At 41.3% G+C, this 20959-nt stretch overlaps 1 protein-coding gene across 1 annotated transcript in view; it reads right to left on the bottom strand.

The window, feature by feature from the left end:
- The window catches only part of adgrl1a (adhesion G protein-coupled receptor L1a), a 98204-nt gene extending 78501 nt beyond the window's left edge, over positions 1 to 19703 (bottom strand). The window contains exon 1 of the mRNA XM_026164640.2: positions 17622 to 19703. The gene's annotated coding sequence lies outside the window, so the exon portion shown is untranslated. The remainder of the gene's footprint in view (positions 1 to 17621) is intronic.
- Positions 19704 to 20959: the final 1256 nt, after the last annotated feature.

Below are 20959 nucleotides of genomic sequence, written 5' to 3'. Positions count from 1 at the left end.
CTTTGCCTAAGTATGGAATGGATCTTTCTTTGCATGCATAATAGCTTTGCTTTCACTGGCTGTAGCTATGCTTCAGTGTAGTTTAAGTAGCACGACCCCTTTAGCGACTGATGGTTGTGCCCATCCCTGAGAGAGGGGGAGGGTTAATATAGTGAATAGTGTGAAAGAGAAAAGAGGAATGTTTATATTTAGCTACACACTAGACTGAATTTTGAAAGCACTGGTTATTACTTAGCGTATATACTGTACTGTTCATATAGACTGACCGCAGAGTAGAGTAGCTGACTCGCAGCGCTGTGTTCAGGGCCAGGAGAAGCTACGTCATGAGAATTGCCTCTCAAAATGGAGGGGAGCGGATAGCTCTATGTTGCAGCGTGGCTTTTATGAATATTTGAAGCAACCATATCGCTAGACTCCTGGTTGTGGCTTGAGGGGAAACATGGGTGCGGGCATAGAGTGCTTGGCAGTACAGAGAGGCCGGGGTAGAGAGAGGATGACGGGAGGGGTAGTGGGCAGTGGCGGAGGCAGCAGCCCATCCTGAGGCTGGCAGCAGGCAGTTCAGTGAATGAAAGCAGGGCAGGTCATGTGTGGGTGGGGAGGCGGGACTCTCCTGCTGCTGAGACAGATGCCACGGTTGTTAGGCTTAATTTCTTCTGCCAAGCACCACCCAGAACTGGCCAAAAACAAACTCAAATGCTTGTGGCCAGTGTGTGTGTTTGTGTGTGCGTGGCTGTGCTCGAGTGTGCGTGTGTCAATAGAAAGAAAGAGCACTGTTTGATTCGGTATCAGGCTCTAACAGGAGCACACACAAGCAGAGCAGTAATCGTTTATTGTTCAATCCCGTCCACCTTCCTCCTCTGTTCTCCGAGTCACCCTCCTATCTCCATTTCTCACCATCAATCTTCCAGACTCTTTCTAGTATGTCTTTTCTCTCTCCCCCCATCTTTACCCCATCTTTCCCTCTGCAGCAAAGCTGGCTCCCACTGCAGTGAAAAGAAAAAAGACGGAGAGAGAGGATGGAGGCACAGAGACCGAGAGAGAGAAAGAAGTGTGAGATAAAGGAAAAGCAGTGTGGCATTATTGGCTCTAGTTGATCTGATCTGAGCAGATTACAGGAATACACCACTCACAAACTCACCGTTTTGCCTCTTGAGCCTCACATCCCATCACTTGTCTGCAAACACAACACACAAATGCTAATGCTTACACACAGACACTCTCACACACACACACACACACACTCTGCCTTGAGCCGACACCCACACCTGTGGCCTGTCTCGTCATTCTGTAGTCAGTGCCCGTCATACCTAACACTACATTCACCTGAACACTTGAATGCACACATCATTCACTACAGTGCTTCCTTCCTTGTCAAGAGGCATCATCCATGCAGCAAGTCATAATTATCTCTTGACTAATAATTAGTAAAATAAATACAGCAGCAAAAAAAAAGAAGAAGAAAAAGACTGCAGAACACATTCTTCCAATGTACTTCCATAATGTGTTCATTATGAACACTTACATTTTTCTTTCTTTCTCCTCACTTCCTTCTTGACTTTGCTCAGCCCAGCTGAGTTGAAGGTTGCTGGGGTGGGGGCAGAGCAACAGCTTGCGCCAAGCCCAGTGTGACATGTTTTGACTCTTTACTTACACATTAATTCAAGTATTGATTATGTTTGTGTTAAGCGCAAGGATAAAGAGCGCTGGGAAGTCAGAAAAACACGAAACTGAATTCATCAGAAGCCACCATTACCATTCAGGAAACAAGAAAAAACACTGCTCACACACACACACACACACACACACACACACACACACACACACACACACACACACACACACACACACACACACCCCTCAAGTACCAAGGACAAATGCATCATACATGCACAGTACACACTGAACGCACACTGATGCAACTGAAAAGCATCACTGCAGCTTTCATACCCAGATGCTGCCTTACTTAGAAACATATGCTGACACACACACAACTGCTACCACATTCATTTCATCTGTAGCACAGCAGGTCTTTGGATGCCGATCCATAAACATTGATTCACACTTCGATTCGCTCTTATTCATTTTATCTATTTACTCATTCATTCACTTATACATTTCATGTCAAAGACCTGCCAGCTGCCGTGGCTAAGGTCTGGTAATTGAATCATGTAGGATTTTGATATTATTATTTCTTTTTTTTTTTCACTAATTAGACATAAAAATCTTATTTTGTTTGTTGTGGAAGCGGTGTGTCTTTTTCCATCAATCAAGCGGGAAAAAACAAAGCATTTTCTGCCTTATTATGGACTGAGACATTTTTCGGTCTCTAAGCTGATAGACATAACACTGACAACTGCGAGTTGTTAAAGTAAGACTTTCTTTAACAAACCTGATCAAAACTGCACAACAATAGGAATAGCATTTCAGCACCTTGGAGAAATGTAGCAGCTGCGCATGTGCATCACATTACAAATTCTACAGTGTCCATTGGGCAGTAAAACAGTAATCTTTCACCCACACACACACACACACACACACACACACACACACACACACACACACACACACACACACACACACACACACAATGGAGAAAGCACTACCAGAGTGAATCATGGTGTCTGAGTGGTAGACAGGTCCCACAGACAACAACGGTGTAAATTAAATTCCATTTAGGGCTAATCCCATTTCCAAACCTCTGCCGGGTCTCACTGCTGTTGTGACAGTCAAGGAAATCTGTCTCAATTGTTCACTGCTACACTGCACGAATTGATGGTGATACACGATACAGCATAAATAATGGAGCTTGATCACCAAGAGACAGACCCTGAAGGAGACTACGACAGGGTCAGAAAAGAGTGCTGCAGCCAAGGATGCTGGGGAGTTCACGAGATGAAGAAGGTGAGAGAGACAAGCAAGCCAAACAAGTGAAAGCCTGATGAAGGAGCAGCAAGAGCAGACAATGTATGTGCATTTATACCACGCAAATTCTCCTGACATTTTATACTCAGTACTGTCTTGCTGGCGGGTTACTGATGAAGAAGAGGTAAGAGGGGGAAGGATTTGAGGGCAGCACAGGCTGGACAGACAATAGCCTAATCACAAATGTCCCAACATCATCCCAGTGACAGTGTTGCACATAAAATACGTCCACACACTTCTTGGCGTCGAAAGCAAATCGGCCATTGGCATCCCAAGGGAAAGAAAGCAAGAATAAATTATCTTGCTGCTCTCTAGTAACAGCTCCTCTCTAATCGAGCACTGGCATCACTTAGTGTTCCTCTCCCTAGGAGAGTAAATAAACTTGTCTATTACATGAAACAAAATGGTTCCCAGTTATAGCATGCCAAGAAGCTTGAGATTATTTTTTAATGGCGTTTAAGCTGAACTAAAAATACAAGCCTCAATTTTGGTACTCTCTGGGTGACAAGAGGCAAGGATAGAAGAGGTTCCCTGAAAAATTACACAGCCCAAACCCACTTTCTATAATTACACAGAAGATGAAATGAGGTGTTCAAATGTAGCTGAGCTTTTGTGCCAAGGAGGCTAGAAAGATGCTCATCTCCTGGGCTCATCTAAAATGATGTAGAAACGACAGTAGCCTGACACATAGATATAAATGTGCAAACACCATCCACCTACTTTTCCTATTTACATTCATTCCACATCCAACTCGAAATTCACATCCAATTTTACAGTCAGTTCACGTCCAAGCTGGCACTCAAATTCAGCCACTTGTGCATGCAGCCTGTATTCGCAGGTCAGTGTGGTTAAAGCTGACACTTTCTGTCAACACACCCATCACTAACCCCCATTACTCACTCACTTAGTCTCTTCCATCATGCCTCACTCATTCATTTGCCTGCAAGCGCACATGTGCAACAACGCCCCCACAATTTGCATGAACACACAGAAACACACACTCACTCCTCACTTGTTTGCTTAGCAATTTGTTCATTTGCTCAGGCCTTCACTTGTTCACAATATCCTCGCCCCTTCATTTGACTTTCCTTTATTGTCCTAGCCACTCATGCTCTCATCTGGTCCCCTCAATCTTTGCCACCACTCCTCCATCACATGCTCATTCTCTCATCCACTTGTTCCTTCTACTTCTCACCCATCGGTCTCTGTCGCACACACTCTTTTTCTCATCCCCATTCGCTTGTCTCTGTCACACACTCCTCATCTAGTCCATCCCACCCTGTCCCTTCATTAACCTCATGAATGACACACTCACTCACCTCTCTGTTCATCCTCCACTCTAACTCTCTCTGACCAAGTGTGTTGTCTCCCTCTATGTATAGATTGCTTCCACTTATTCCAATATTAGATTTAAGAGCTCCTTTAAGTGCTAATCAGGTTGTCATCCGTGCAGCCAAAATCAGAGGCTTGATAAATAAAGGCTTGTCTTTGTTGGCTAGCGGCTCACTGTGTTTAAATAGGTGACACTGGAGTGCATTCTAAGCACACTAGATCGATGCCAGAACCCCTGGGGTCCCCTGAAATGGTGAACAGAGACAAAGCTTAGCGCTCGATAATAACACAAGGATAGGTAGCTTGCTCCCTATTTTCAGAGGTACTCTCCCTGGGATTTTCCTCCACTCTCCTCACTTTTTTTCCTCATCCTTTTATCACGACAGACCTTTTCAACTCACCACTTAAACACAGAGACCTAAAATCTGACACCTAAAACCTTTATTTTTGTACATTACACCGAAGATTAAGCTGTTGCACTGATGGAAGAGCATTAAAAAATACCTACAGACACAACAAGCACAGTTATCTTCTATTCCCAAGCAGCACTCTCTCCTGGCCAATCATCCCATCATATCCCACTATGGCCAATTTGCTGCTATGCCTAATCCTGAAGTCAAACTGTTCGCCATCACTTGAAAAAGTGTACCAACAACCCTCACTGTCACCTGCAACGCCATATCAACACACATCTCTCGCTCTCTAAATATATATATTAGAGGCGATCGTGGCTCAAGAGTTGGGAGTTCGCCTTGTAATCGGAAGATTGCCAGTTCGAGCCCCGGCTTGGACAGTCTCGGTTGTTGTGTCCTTGGGCACCCATTGCCCATTCACCCGTTGCCTACTGGTGGTGGTCAGAGGGCCCGGTGGTGCCAGTATTCGGCAGCCTGGCCTCTGTCAGTGTGCCTGAGGGTGGCTGTGGCTACAATGTAGCTTACCATTAGGGGTGGGTTTTGATAATCGATTTATCGATTAAAATCAATTATCGTGATATCGATTCATTAAAATCCTGAATCGATTTTTTAATATAAATTTATTTTGCCCAAACACCAGAATCTCAGGTTAAACCTCACAAAATTTCAACAACCACCAAACAGCTAAAACAGTAAATGAGAGCAGGAACACGGATTCTGCACAAAGACGTAAGCACTGACTAAAAAGCGCGGACCCGCCGACAGATCTGAATCAGTGAGATGTCGCCTTTCTCACCCGACGGCACGGGCACGGTCGGGGCTGAAAGCCGACAGCTCGCTGATTCTGATGTTTCGGCGGCCCACGCTTTGTGTTTACACCCTTTTGCGCTGATTCTAAAGCTGCAGGTTTTATATCTCTCCAAACAATATTGACCGAACCAACAGCAAAAGAAGATCCAAACTACGCTTCACATAAACATTGTCATGAATTCCCTCTGACTTTTGCTGTTTTGCTTCCACCATGATAAAATCACACTTCATGCACAGCTCTCTCTCTCTCTCTCTCTCTCGCTCTCTCTGTATACTTCAAGAACAGTTTCCCATCTAAAAATCTGTTTTCTGCATTATTCGCTTGCTTGTTACGCACAATTCTACCGTTGTTTACAGCGCTGTCGGCCGCTGTTTGTTTTTTTTTTACTTACTTCCGAAAAGAAAACCTAATTTCTGCCGTTCAATAGGCTTCTGAACTAATTTGAACTTTTTAAAATTATGCAAAATGCAAAACGCTTAGCCGTGTCTCTAATAAAACCTCTGTAACTTCAGAGGTAATGTTCATATGTTGATTAATGGTTTTCTTTCGTTTTTGATGTACTGCAGAATATTTTTTATAAAATCCCAGGCCAGGAAAATCAATTTCATGTTTTTCTGTGTTTTATCTTCAGCTACTTTGACACAAAGGCATCTGCTGTGATGCTTACACCTTTGATAAAGTCTGTCGAGTGTCAGCTTCCTTTTTATAGATACAAATAAATGTAAATGTACTGATCTGAATTATAATATTTCTGACTGTCTGAGGAAAAGTTTCCCAGATTCAAATTGAATTGAATCAAATTGAATCAAATCGTGGATCGAATCGATTTGGGACCTTGTGAATCGGAATCGAATCGATTCTAGAAATCAGTGACGATACCCAGCCCTACTTCCATCACCAGTGTGTGAATGTGTGTGTGAATGGGTGGATGACTGAATGTGTAAAGCGCTTTGGGGTCCTTAGGGACTAGTAAAGCGCTATACAAATACAGGCCATTTTACCATTTACCATATATATATATATATATATATATATATATATATATATATATATATATATATCTACACTGCTTACACACACTACTGTAACACAGTGCCCTTCCTTTACTCTCCTCCTCGCTCTACCTGATCTCACCCTGCATCAACTTACATTCCCTCACATGAAAGCTTTACACCATGCAACGCCACTACAAAGGTCCACCTCTCCCTATGTGGCTCTTTTCCTTCACTTTGATTTTCTGTCCATCAAGGGGGCGTGGATTAGTGCTCTCTTGTTTATCTCCTCGTCAGTTTTATCTATCTATCACTAAGCCATCCACTGTGTGGCAGCGGCCCCAGCACTGCATTAATCCCCTATCAGCCAGCCAGCCATCCATCACCCTGCTGTCTATCACGTCAGATCCATCATCCGCCCATCTGTCTCACACTGCCCATGCTCGGAGATGATCTCCTCGGAGAGCCCCACCAGCAAGTCACAGAGGGCGGAGGGGACAGTGGGGCAGAAGGAAATTAGAGGGAAATGCAAAAAGAGAGTCAAGATTATAAACTGCTGTTCTTTCTCTCTCCCTCCCTCAGCCCATATCCTGCTGAAAGCTTTCACAACATGCTTATTAGATGTTGTGTTTTCTTCCTTTTAATTTGCCTCTTTTCCTCGCCTGCTAATTCTACCCAATGGGAGAGATGGCAGTGGTGGGAGAGACGTCTGCTAGGACGAGGGTCGTAAATCCCATAAAACCAAGCTAAAGTGAGAAACACTAGCCCCTCCTTTTCTAGCATGTTGGAGCAAGGAAGGGATATTGTCTAAAGCCTCTGGCTTTAAAACAGCTCAATATCTGGGTTCATCAGGGGTCATTTGTATTTCCATCCATATCTGCTTGAATCAAAAGGTGAGTTAGGGGGGCACATGAGCAGGAGAGAAGGTGAGTGTAGGGCAAACGTTAGTACACTCGCAAAAGGAAGCAGAATTCACAAAGGTGCATGAAGCGCAGGATGAAGGGGCAAGAGAGTGCAAACAGGCACATATTAGGAGAACCAGTGAGCACACAGACATTTAGGTCTGTAAACTGCAAATGGTAGGTGAGCAAACAGGTATGTATGTGGGCTGAAGCGGCATAATAATTTAGACTAGTCGACAAACAGTCTGTGTCTGTGAGGGCAGAGCAAATTATGTAGAGGGTAACAAAAAGAGCAGAGAAAAATAGGCTAATGTAGATGCTTTCAGACTTATTACAGAGAGAAAAAAGTGAAAGTCTAAAATGTAGTCTAAGAGCTCAAAAGAGACCCTAAGTACTAGATCTGTGGGAAGCAGTTTGTTTAAATACAAACCATAACCTGTTTACTATGTGCAACCACCTCGAGGTGATTGCACGATTATGGTTTGCAGTAACTCGATTTGCTCGGTAGACGATGTTCGCATGATGCGTTTGATGCAAAGCAGCCAAGCAAAACATGTTTTTTGCACCACAAGGAAAATGTTCAAGTCTGTTTTGCTGTGATGATCAGTTTACAGAGCCCTGTAACACAGGCTTTGTTACTTTACTTTGAAACACAAAAAGACACTTCTCTGTCACCCAGAAACGTGTTGTGCTTTTTCAGCTGACTGTCTACCTCCAGCCGTACCTTGGTGTTGTACATAAACCCACTGCTTTGCATGGAAACAAGGAATAGTGAAGTAAAGCAAAAGATTGATTTTGAGGTCAGTCACCTAAGTCAGCCATTCTTCAACTGTGGCTCCAATTTAGCTAAGATAATCCAGTTAGCATGACTACATGACTGCTGCAATAATTTGGTTATGATCACGTTATTAGCATTCATGTAACCTCTTCAGGTTAGGTGTAGAGGTATTTTACATTGATTCTGGTGTTTGCTTTTATTTTTTTAATTTCAGCCATCAGAAATCTCTACAGTATAATTATTACATGACTCTTTGTGAGAAACACCAACAATAGAAAACATAATGGAATCTTCTTATAAAATGAATAAAAATGCCCTCCCATCACGCCCACCTTATTTGTCCCTAAGCCTCTTTAATACAGTGTATTTTAGTCATACACCTTATTAAATATACAGTGTAATATGCACAGCAGAAATGTCAGTGGAATACAGAATGCTGCATTCGTCTGAACTTGAATGGTAATTATGACCTAAGCAGTGGTCCATGTCATATGAGTGAATAAATACATCGAGTAAGAGTTTACAGTGCATGGTTCACTGTATCCCCCGTTAATAAATTAGCACTTTCTCCTACAATCGACAATAGCTATAGATCTCCGATCGCATGTAGCGTCTTATACCTTCATGTATTTTAGTGCTACTGTAGACTGATGCCCAGCCCCAGAAATGCATCATTGATCATTTCTCAGTACAGTTAAATGGTTTTTTATCCTTGCAGGATCCATTCTAGGATCACATCTGGGACTGCAAAATGTCTTGTGAGCACACAAGATGCTCCATAAACACAGGGAACCAATTGACAGCTGAGATATCTGTGTAACAGCAAAGCTGATGATTACAGCAGACATAGAATGGGAGAAAATAGATGTGCAAAGCTTCTACTTTTATCTATAATGAGCCTAAACAAACATCTCCAAACAACTGCTTCTTCCATGGGGCAGCAGAATCAGATGAGACAGCTGTCAGAAAGCATCCATATCCATCCTGAGTTAGCTCTAATTAGAACTGTTCTCCTTCTTCTGGCCCTCTTTGACAGATACTGCTCAATCACCACACCGGTGCTGAGCACTGCTCCAGCTAGGCCAGTGCAATTAAATTGAATTTTATTTTCATTTACGATTTTGGCTTCTGTCCATAGTGAGGCATGATAATTCAATTCAATTCAATTCAATTCAATTTTATTTATATAGCGCCACATCACAACAAGTCGCCTCAAGGCGATAATTGAGATAACAAGACGCTTTTGTTTGGCGTCATAAAAATCTAGTGCACCCCTTTCATTTACAGTGGTGCAATTCCATTCACACCGGACTGTGGCAGGTTAAAATTACCACCAGCTCAGTTAAAGGAAAGAGAAGTCTCGGTTTACAGGATAGGTAAAATGCATTACGTTATGCATTTTACGTCATGTTATGTAATCTCGACCACAACAGTGTCTGAAATATTAATGATCATGATTTTACTTCAGCCCTACGATATATTATCTGCAATGACAGAGCACAGTACTAATACAGGGACACCTCACATGTGGCACAGTCCCCATATATGCATATACTGTACTGTGCAGTGTGTGTATGCATTAATACTAATCGCACAAGAGCCGAGTCTTGATGTGATGAGTCATTAGACACAATTCAGTGGCAGCATGCTTTTGCAGAAAAGTTATACCTTCCGAACATTGCTACAGAGAGAAAGACACACACAGATACATGTATAAACAGCTGCACAGCCAACACACACCTAAATTATTTCGTAAACACTGAATTAATCAGCTCTTAGACAAATGGCTGAATAAATACTGTAGATAACCAAATCAATATTATACACTCAATTCATTTGAGTTCACAGAGATGTCAAATTCCGCATAGTTCCATAGCACACTGATTAAACAGGCACCACATTAATTCAGTAAATCAATAAAACCAATCCGTCAAATAAATCAAGTCGCATGGCCGACTGCAGCCAATTGGAGGGCAAGGGCACATTAGAATTCCCTTGCTCTAACTGCATATCTGTGTCAAGCAGGCAGAACACTGATTTACTGTGTGGATTCCACAATTTGTTGAATGAAAATGATTAATCCATGAAACAATAACCAGGGTGCCAAGAAGGCACATGGTAATTCTATAATGATCAAAGACTCAATTAAATCCATTCCCATTCTGTTTCCTAAATGCCTCTGCAGCTGCAGAAAGCATGTGTGCGTTTGTGTCTTTGGTGATCAGTTTATGTTGTGTTATGTGTGTCTTTTCTGTATCAACTTGGGGATGTGAGCTGACCAGGGGGCAAGCTGTGCTTTAGCAAAGTCCTATTGTGGTCAGGTGACGTACGGCTCGTGATCATACACTAAAAGCACTACAGGAGGACAAGCGGTGTGAACGTAATTGTTACTAGATTAAAAGTACAATCATATTCAGACAGACAGACTAGCTACTCTATTCAATTACAGACATGTCCTTCACCATCCACAGTGTAACCTCTTGCGGTCCCCATCTTCAGATTTTCATTTTTCATAAAAACGTTTGACTTTCTTTTGTCCCCGTTTCAGACAAAGGTAACAAAGCACTCGATAACTAAAAATTGCTGCACAGCAGTGTAGTTTTTAGAAACAACGACAAAAAAAGAAAAAAAAGAAAGAACCCTCCATATAACCACAGAGGGTTTGCTGAGCATGCATGGTCATTTTTAGCAGCATCTTACCTCACATTGATTCTGTTAATACCACACCTGGGTGCTAGTTGTTGACTGTTTCAGTGGAAAAAACAAAGCTTTATCCACTCAGAGGCATGAGCATTGCAGCCTCAATACTATCTTTGTAATGCAAAGAGGAAACTGTACTTGTGCCTCTATAGCTGATCAGCATGGAAATAGCTTGGATTTTGCAGTTCATTCCCATCACTCTCATCAACCCCATGTACATGCATCTCATGTGTTTCTGAAAGCATGCTGATAGACCCGGCTTATGTTACCTGCCTTCTACCACAACAGACAGAAAAGTACCTTGCTCGCTAATGAACATGATGAAGCAATTAGCTGCTAGAAAGAGAGTAAATTTCACGAGGTGGCCAGAAATATATCAAATAATTATTCCCGTTATGCATCTACCAGCTGTGTAAATAAGCAGCTGTTTGTTAACTTGTTCACCGTAACAACTGATACTCAATCACTGTTTACAGATGCTAATTTAAGCAAAGCATGTGAAAACTGAGACTTGTGTAGTTGCTCTTTAGTGCCATCAGCTAATTGTTGGGAATTTAAACAATTGCCTGGACACAAACTCACTTTTACCTCAAGACGATTCCTACAGGACTGTGCCGCGTTCTGTCCAGATAAGTTTGGCATGTTCGCTGCACAAGTACAAAAGGGAACATTATAACAACAATATTGTACTAGGCCGATTAAAAACACACACACACACACCCAGAGCGGCAAAAAGGTTAATAAGCTGTTGCACTCATTCACTTTTGCATACAGTGTCAGGGAGGTGAATCTATGATACCACAAGTGTGGGTAGTACTTTGGTTTGTGTCCATATGTGCAGAGGAGCAGAGGGCATGAGGATTGGAGAGGCGCAGCACAGGCTAGTCTCAGGTGAGGCATGCATAGTCCCAACATAATTATAATCCTTAATTAATCCACCTCGGATGCTCTCTCTCTCCATCGCTCTCTCTCTCTCTCTCACTCACTCATCTACCTCTCTCTTGAAGTCCATTGCTCTAGGTGTTTATGGACTTTTTCCATCACGGTGCACTTCCCCCCTCTCCGTCTTATCTGGCATCATGTAAAATGCTCTGGGTGTTTTTGCAGCTGTTTATGTATATACGTGCCCTTTCATACCTTTCTCAAGGAGCTCCATCTCTTCTCCCATTCCCCTCCTCCCCTACCTCATTTCTTTTTTTCTCAATCTGCTTTCCTCCAGCTCCCATCTTGGCAGACAGGAAAACAAGCAGCTTCTCTCAGTCCCATGTTGTTTCTTGGTGTTCTCAGTACTCACAGCACGGAACACAGAGACATACAGACACAAACATGCTCACACCAGTCCAACACCATATACTCCAATGGGAGTGCTGCTGACACAAATACAAACCCACTAGGGCCGTCCCTCTGTGGAATGACTCAGGTGTGTCTCGCATGAACACAGCTTGCAAGGATCCTGTTTATAAACATGTCTCTCCTAATTCTAGTGCCCAACAGAATGCCGGTATAGCAAAGACAACACCGAGTAACTCCTGCAGTCATTGACTGCGAGAGGTCGGTGGCAGAAAGCGAGAAAGGAAGAGGATTGTGCAAACGGAGAAATAATAAAGGAACAATGAAGTTCCATTGAAGATGAAGGGTCTGGACATGGCACTAAGCAGAAGGTAATGAGGATAAAGGTGTCAGTATTGACGCAGGTAGAATGAGAGCACCAGGTGTGAGGAGGAGTGACGACTACTTCTGCCATTACCACTCAGTCTCTCGCTCTGTCCATTTTGGCCAAGCCAATTAGAGGGGCTCATCCACCACTCCGCTCTGCACCCTCCATCAAGCTATCAGAAAACATAAGGATTGATTGGACAAGCTATTAGGTCAATTGATCCCTGTTTCCTTTCATCTGTGTGCTCCTCCTTTTTCAGATGGATAGCTTAGATGTGGAAACCTACTCCAATTACCTAAAGTTTCACCTTTTGTCTAGTCAAAGTTTCTCCCATATGCTCCTTTTGGGTATTTAGTTTTAGGTGAAAATTTGCATTTAGAATTTTATAAATATTTGGGTTTACTTGCACATATTTGCATTTATAGAGCTTTCTGTGACCGCGTCCACGGTTCGCAGAAGGACTGAAGTTGATCTCAATGGCACCATTGCCATTATACACCTTTGGCTGCCACAACTTACTTTCCAAAATGCCAGACAACCCACAGGGCAAAATTATACTGATTTGTGATCATTATTTTCAAGTACCTTTAAAATTATATCCTGCCACAGGGCTTTGAAAACCTGTAAAACGCATGTTCAGAAATGAAAACTGGAAAACAAATTGATTTGATAGCTGGGATTTAAAGTTTTCCATTAATTTTTTTTTTAGAAGCAAAGGTGACTGGACAGCTCAAGTAGTTTGGGTATATGTTTGCCTACCTATCTAAACTCTGAATATCCAATAAAGGCAGAAAATTACATAAAATAAAAAGAGCAACTGTAATATGGTCACTGAAACTCCAGCGACACATTTGTTTTAAACAGAGATCCCATTTTCTCTGACAAATCAGTGTAAAACTGAATGAATTGCTGGTGAGGCTGATTGGTCACATTGAATGAGCATCACTGAGTCTTTCCCCTGCTGTACACCCAGTCGTCTCTCAGTCGATAGACACAACCCAAATACACCAGACACTCAATCCAATGTGTTGCTACATGGACCAATCCAGCTAATTTAACACCCACTCCATTTATGAAAAAGAGTCCTCATCGATTTTTTCTGTTCATGTGCTCTTATTGCTCCTGTTCATTTTCGCCACGCCGGCGCCTACACGTGCTCAAGGCTGGCAGCAAGTGAATTGAATTAGTGTGTGGTGGGGTTCCTGTAAGATTGGCTCCTCAAAACCCACACCTCCAGACTTTCTCCAGATGTAGCAGAGACGCCAGAGCCGATAACCAACAGGCTGCAGCACAGCTGCGTGACTACATCACCGATAACTCCACAGCACAAAGCCCGGTAGCCTCACAAAGGACATTCAATGCCCATCACTTCTGCACCTCATTGCCACAGCAAAGAAAGGCACTGTTTCTTGGCCGTTATATATATCCCTGGCCAGTGCAACCTCCACTCTTCACCCCTTCTATTTTCCTTTCCCGTCTCCCTCTTTTTGCTGCTTTATATCCAATCCATTATTGCATGTTTATCCTCCAAAAATGTAATCTAGCATTTAAGGGGAAAACAGCCAAATGGGCTTAGAAAACATAATATGGTATTTTTGATTGCAATAATTAGTCCAACAAAAGCTGTTAAAAACCATTTCCAGTGTATTTTGTCAGCAGTGGTAAAACACTGAAACACAATAACTGTCATAATCATAATGGTTTTCCTGTCATGACAAGTCTTATCAGGCTAGTGACAACCCCAGAACTGCCACTGCCAGGTAAACACTGCTAACTACAAAGGCAAGGAGCGAGGAAAAGCTACCTGGCACTACACAATAAAGAGCTTCTGGGTCAGTCCAGAGAAAAACTGCCCAACAGACACGCAGAATTTGGACATAACAAAAAGGGTAATAAAAGAATACTCCTGCCCATTCACAAGGGGCGCACAGGTACCCAGGCAGCATCCCGTGAGACAATAATAACGGGCATGGATCCCATCACTGCCACAACACTCACTGGTTACCTCCACCCTAATAAGATTGAACAGGCTGAAGAGCGCTTCTTAATCTCATACTGTAACGATGCTATATCACTCATATGAATGCTTTTTGTGTGCTATGCAGAAATCAGATTAAGAAAAAAATGTTTGTTAGCCATGTATTACAATGGAAAATAATCTTCAGATTTATGATAAATCTATATATATTGACCACGCACATATCCGAAAATAAATTTTTTCAATGGCCTGCTGTACGTGCAAGGATTTTACTAATCCAATATCATATCTGGGAACCTTCCATCATCAAAAGACAATTCTGAGATTAAGTTTATCATTTGAATATACTGCAACGCCATAGTAGAGTTCCTCTGTTCTGTACTGGAATAAATATTTGCCTTTAATTCCCTCCTGGAGATTGAAATAGCTTATAGTGGCATTATGTGTGCACAGTAAAGTGTGTGTTGTTAAGTGGGCATGTTAGAACACCATCACCACATATGCAACAATTTGAATTAATTAAAATTATTCACTTTGTAATGAAAAGAGAAATGGCTACATGCGTTATCGTGTGCACTTGTAGCTAAATAATTTTTGTGTTTGCCGCACAATGTTATGAAATTCTGTGTCTTGACTTGACTGACGGATGGCTTTAATTAACAGATTTTCATAGCAAACGGCTCCCTTCTATTCTTTAGTGATTATTCATTTATTTTTTATTTTAATAACATGTGTAATTGCCCACTGAGAACCCAACATTTAAAACAATTTGATCGCAAAACAGAAAATTGAATTGAATTGCGTATTTATCTGTATTATACGTGCATTTTGAATTATGTTATTTGCTACCCCAGAGGGCATTAAAACTGTAGAATAATGTACTGCTATACTGTTACTACAAGCCACATTCAGTTTCATTTCATACCATCTTATGTGTGAAAAAGATGTCACTGGCTTTCACAGGTTAAGGATAAATCTCCATGCAGTGTCAAAATCAACAATCCAGCTTTTTGGCATGTAACATTCAATATGTATTGCTTCTAGTAATTAACAATCGTGACAAGAGCTTCTTTTTTTTTTAAATCAAGTATTACAGTGACAGAACAGGTGTCAGCATTTTTTTGTAAATCCAGTCAATGTTATTTTTCTAATGTGTCTAATGTGTGAAACAGAATTATGCTGAACTGTCCTGAAATAACACAGGTTATTTTGTAAAAATCATCAATTCTTTTTCCTTTCCGCTAATTTTCTATCAACAAAGTTATTTAGTCAGTCTTGTCAAAGAGCTGTAGGGATCTAAACAGCAGAAAGCAAAATGAAAAGAATTTAAAAAATCTGAAGGTGTAGTCGCTTTGGGAACTTAGCACTGTTAATCCCATTTATAAAAAAGATCAAGTGTACGTGTCTGTGCACGTGTGCGAGCGCCTGCACACATGCACAGACATACATGCTATAAACGAAAACATGAGTATGTGCATTTCTCATGTTCATATAGACTCAATGACTACACTTTAAACCTAAATGGATAGAAGAATTTAAAAAAATCAACCAGGTTCTGTATACAGTGTCTTCTTCACAGCCGATGTTTTAAATAAAATAAAACGATGATCAAATCCTGACCACAACATTTCAAAGTCTCGAAAAACTCAAGTAAATCTAATTCTGATAAGTGACTTATTAAATGTGTGACAATCATTAATGCCATGCTAATATATGACTATTATTCAACCATTGAAAGCCGGGAATAATTTTTCTGATGGTGATGTGACACACAGACAAGGGGGAAATAAATCCTTCTGTCTTCCCGAGGAGTGTGTTTGGCAGTAAACCAATTCCAAGTCTGGCTTCTTGAATGCCCAGATAACGCAATCAGACAGTTGCAATATTGCTGTTTTACCACCTGAAGAATTTAAATTTCATTCAGCCCCTTCAGAATAGTAGACATGCCAATTTTTTCCCTAAGAATTGGCAGGGCAAACACAATGCACCCCAGTGAAATGAGGGAAAGAATGAGGGAAAGGATTACAAACTGAAAATAACTGTTTTCAGGGGCTTTCTTGTTTGCCTCCTCAGGTTCAATTTTATCATAATAACACACAAAGACAAAAGGTTTGATTTCATCTATCAGAGCTGCAATACAGTCGGCTGATGCCTTTTTATTAGAGATTTTATTATTAAATTGGGAATTAGCTCAGCGTAGTAACATTATAATGGGGTTATCATGATTTGAACCCCTAAATATTAAGGGGGTCACATTTGATTAAATTTGGATGTATGACAGTATGCTTCCTGGCTTGGTTTGTAGTGAGGTGATATTAAGACAATAACATAATAACATATTCTGTTGCCATTTTGTGCACAAGCTATTATTAGAATGTCAGATGGGCTAAATTTAACAGAACTTCTCACATAGTTTGGGAGACCCAGAAACACTCAAGGACTCCCCAACAGCTAGCCTATAGTTAATGATTTGACAAGGTAGGATTAATGATGTAGTCTTGGACAGGGGGTTGGACAGAGTAGTTCACACTGAGGCTGTACACTTGCTCTGATGCATTCCTCTAATAATCAATTGGTTACTTCATTTCTTTCTCTAATTGAAGGAACTTGCGGAGCAAACCCTGAACAGAGTGATTACAAAAATCACTTCTGTCACAAATATCCCAGAACATCTTGTTTTTTTCTTGTCTAAAAAGAGTCGTGATTTGCCTCGATTTCCCAATGTCAACTGAAAACACTTCACAGCTTCTTCGCTTTTATAGGACATGCACACTGTCACTTTCAGGCTCGCAGACCCTAAGTATTAATTAAAATTGCCAAAATCTGTTACTGTCCAGGCCACGGTGAAACGCACAGGCCCACAGACGAGAGTTATACTCGCAGATGCGACTAATTTAGAACATCCAGCACGCATTTTAAATATGAGGCGACTGCTGTTGACGCACCGTAAACATGAACTTCGCTACCTGTCAAAACATAAAATATTACATAAATAAATCGTATTACCACGTCTGAACACCTCACGCAGGCTCACAGAAGAAGCCAGGTTGCTGCGCATTACATGCTATTACTGTCGCACTCGTATCACATGTATTTAGAGCACGTGTAAAATAAAAAAGCTGGACATCGATCCTACCTTGTTTCCTCCAATCTCCTTCTCCTTGTTTTCTCAGTGTGTCTCATTCATTCTCGTTTCTCTCCTCACTTGCCTCCTTCTCCTTTTCTTCCCCTCTGGTTATCACTCGTTTTTTCTCCTCTCTGGTGCCGTCTTCGTGCGGATGCATAAGAATTAAAAATTAATAGCCTGCTATCTTAAAGACGGGAGACAGGGGGGGGGGGAATCCACCCGACTAAAAAATATGATAAAGCCAATGGAGGGAAAATCCTCACGGACAAAACAGATTCTCACGAAAATGCGCCCGTGTGGGCATCAAAATAAATAACGGCGACGACACCATCCTGGTAGAAAAATAATATTAGAGCATGCGGAACACTTTAACGATGAAGGTGACGGAAATGTTAAACTATAGTTGATTAGTAAGAAAAATTAAGTTGTAATTCTGTTGTCCGTCCGCCGCTGGCTTGGTGGTGAGCATTTGAGCAAATGTGTCACCGTCGCAAAACGTCTGCGTAATACAGACCAGACTCTTGCATGCCTGATGTGTTTCTGTTACACGCTTCCCCCCCCCCGAACTGTCGACTCCTTGACTTCGTGCAGCTCTACAGTGTAAAAATCATCCGTTGGAATTAGGACAGTCTACACAAGTCACATGCGGTTATCTCGTGCGTCTTGACGCACAGAACGGATCACTCTAGTTTCCCTCTTTGTCGACAGGCAGCGCGCACTCTCATCAGGACCGTCCACACGGCATTTTCAACCTCTGCAGTTCTGCATCAGGCCAATTACAACCTAGCGCATTCGTCACTGGCTTTCACATACAGTTTGGTACCTTGAAGACAGTTTCATGACAGTTTTATAAACAAGCCTTAGTCGACCTAAGTTAGGGAAATTTAGTCTATACCACGTCTGCCCGCCCACTAATGAAACGGCTTTTTTTGTATAACATTAGCACCTTTTCTTTTCTTTTTTTTTTCCAGATGCCTAACCCACGTGGTTTCCCAAGGTGGATTGTAGGAACCGCCAGAGGTCCTCTAAATGGTCATCTGTAATTGCCCTGCAAATTAGGTGTAGCTTAATTGCACACAGTGTAAGCAAATCGTCTTGAAGTACCTGCAAGAAAAAAAGGACACTGACTATTTGATTCCTACATTAACTTTGCTCAGAACCACCTTCCACCTTTCTCTGATATATATTTCACTATACAAACGGTTCCAAAAATGCTGTGACTGTTTTGTCTTATGCCAGCATGTTTAAAAGACGCTGGGGCAAGGTCATCAAAGACCTGGTTGTATAATGACTGAAAAATTCTAAAAAAAAAAAGCCTAGTGGAACATTAAGTGATTAATTAGTTTAATTAGCAATAGGTCACAAACATAAGTGGGTATAAAAGGAATATATAAGAGAGGCTGAGTCTTTCACAGGCAAAGGTTATAGCGGTGCACCGCTCTGTGAAAAAGCTAAAGAGATAATAGATCAGTAATTTGAAAATAAGAAAAAAACTGAAACTTAAAAAACTGAAAATGACATGATCAACAGTAACATAAATCTCTGTACCGGAGGGCATTCACAGTGGGTCTGCATTCACAACAGAGCTTATTCTAAAGCAGAGCTCACTCTATGGGCTCAGTAACACTTTCCTCAAACCTCTGGCAGTGAACAGAGTGTAACTACATCCACAAATACAAGCAAGATCCAGAATCGCTGCTGCCTTCTCGGTGCCAGAGCTCATTAAAGACTGAGGAAAAGCAGAAAACTGCTGTGGAATGACTGATCAAAATTGGAAACTGGCTTTGGACATTATGAATGCTGCATTTGCCTGGTTAAAGAGGAGAGAAGCCATCCATCTTGTTATCAGAGTACAGTTTAGCAGTCAGTGTTGTGATGGCATGGGTGTGCATTAGTGCACATGGCACGGGGAACTTGTAAATCTGTAAAGGCCCCGTGACTGTTGATTGATATATACTGATTTTGGTAGAACATGCAACTACTCAGGTGACTTCCTTATTTCATTCAAGTCAATGCCAAGCCAGATCCTGCACGTATGCCGGTAGCTTTCCACCCAATGACCCTTTCATCCAATTATAACACCTGGCATATTATGACACAAAAAATATGACAAAGAAGACTGTTGAACTGTTGCAGCAGCTGACATTTTGCTTGTAAAACTACAAGTAACACAACTACTGCAATTTGCTTCCTCAGTACAAACACTTACAGAGTTCTCTTAAACGAAGACGATGATCATCACAATGGTAAATACATCTCTTTCCCAACTTTTGGAGAAAAGAACTAGGATGGATGTTGCTGCATCAGACATAAAATTGGTCTATTTTTTTACCCAAACCAAAAAAAATTCTCAGTTTTCACATTTAATTTGATATGTTGCCTTTGTCTTCTATACGGAAATAATATGCAAATCACTGTAAACTGATTTGTGCATCATTTTAAACTGCATGCATCTGTATTTTAAAATTAAACAGCCAGTGCTCTAATCCAGCTACTTAGCCTGCCACTGAAATGCTTTCACTGCATTAATTTTAAAGAGGTGTTTCACTTAGAAATCGTCCAAGTTTTTTAAATAGAAAAGACGTCATGAAAGACAAAGTTCTATCCATGTGTCAGCATGAAGTCGAGGTGACTGAACCTTGCTGCTAGAGAGGTGAAATGTCTAATGTCAAGATGGAGCTGAAGCTTCAGTGCAGGACATTATGTTGACTGTGTGTTAAAGATTTATTTTAAAAGTCCAACAATTTTATACTGTATGGACAGTTAATCAATAAAACCGCCATGATAACAGCCATTTGTGTGGGAGTCATTTAAATCAACCATACAGCAAGTTCTCTGTGCTCATATAAGACTTGTAGATTCTTCACTTATGTGCACCATGTATTAAAATGTATCTAGGCTTTTTATTTTTTCCATTAGTTTCAAAGCACTTAAAGAAAAGTTTCTAAATAATGTCAAAGCACCAACATTTAAAAAAAACCTACATCTTTAAGATTGCAGTCTGCTGCCCAGGAATAGATGGATTTTTCAAAAGATTGCTTTTCTGGTTCTTCTGGTGTCAGACAGTTTGTTGAAAAAAGAAAGCGTGTTATACGGCTCTGAGTGAGTACATTGGCAGGTGTTCTCCAGGACGTTCACAGGTGGGTACAGGTTTAAGGGGGTGAAAGTGTATGGAAGTAAGGAAGAAAAAAATCAGCAACTAAGTGGAGGCATTGAAGCTTCTTGGTAGTTCTACTAAAAGCTACTCTTAGTTGCAGCTGCTCACTTTTTCCGGTAAGTGTATTCTTTTAAGCCTGTTTCTCTTGGGCCAAAATTAGCATCCCATTTAAGGTCACCGAGAATTACAG

The sequence above is a fragment of the Astatotilapia calliptera genome, chromosome 4 (assembly GCF_964374335.1).
Source record: "Astatotilapia calliptera chromosome 4, fAstCal68.1, whole genome shotgun sequence".
Lineage (NCBI taxonomy): Eukaryota > Metazoa > Chordata > Actinopteri > Cichliformes > Cichlidae > Astatotilapia > Astatotilapia calliptera.
Note: the sequence above shows the minus strand (reverse complement) of the source record. Positions and strands in the feature narration are given on the sequence as shown.